Raw genomic sequence first — 676 nt, forward strand, 5'->3', positions numbered from 1 at the left:
TGTTCAATATAATGGATAATACTTTTGTTCTGAAGTTCCATAAATTTTACAACAATTCTTTTATCACACATCATTAATAAGAGGCAATTCTAGATTAAGGAAAAATATATTTTTCTTTTATGCTAGACATTCCTCAGTATTATTTGATTTGAAAAAAGAAAATATAATTCTTCAGTTTTCTCATACAAAATATACAATGAGTAGTACATCCATATATATATTAATATTATGAATAATTTATGCATATCAGAGACACACATAATCTATCCAATAATATACCATATGCTTAAAACTTCGAAAAATTTTAAACAACTTAGTTAGCAAAGTCTTACAACCCTCAACCATATGTAGTCCAAGCAGCACTATAAAATTAATTAAAGTACAAAACAGCATGGACTGCGATATGCGTTCAAAATGTCGATGTTCATGTGTCCTGCAGTTCACACGATGACGCACAGTTTGCTGCGTTCTTCATCGACCCATGAGCCGAGTGATCCACCGCTTAGAGTGATAATTTATATTGGTTTATTTCATTACGTCACAAATGTTTTTATTGAAAGAAATTAAAAATACACCATTTTACTGGCATATATCAATTCCTTCAATAAAATTGTTTATACCTAAATTGTGTTGCGAAATGTCTTAGTTTTACATATACTTTAAAAATATGGTATGA

General features: G+C 28.8%; 1 non-coding gene across 1 annotated transcript; it reads right to left on the reverse strand.

Moving 5' to 3' along the window:
- Positions 1-331: 331 nt before the first annotated feature.
- Positions 332-510, reverse strand: LOC6637109 (5.8S ribosomal RNA). The gene has a single exon (XR_049490.1). It is a non-coding gene; the product is annotated as a 5.8S ribosomal RNA (ribosomal RNA).
- Between the last annotated feature and the right edge of the window lie 166 nt (positions 511-676).

The sequence above is a fragment of the Drosophila virilis genome, unplaced genomic scaffold, assembly GCF_030788295.1.
Source record: "Drosophila virilis strain 15010-1051.87 unplaced genomic scaffold, Dvir_AGI_RSII-ME tig00002520, whole genome shotgun sequence".
Taxonomy (NCBI): Eukaryota; Metazoa; Arthropoda; class Insecta; order Diptera; family Drosophilidae; genus Drosophila; species Drosophila virilis.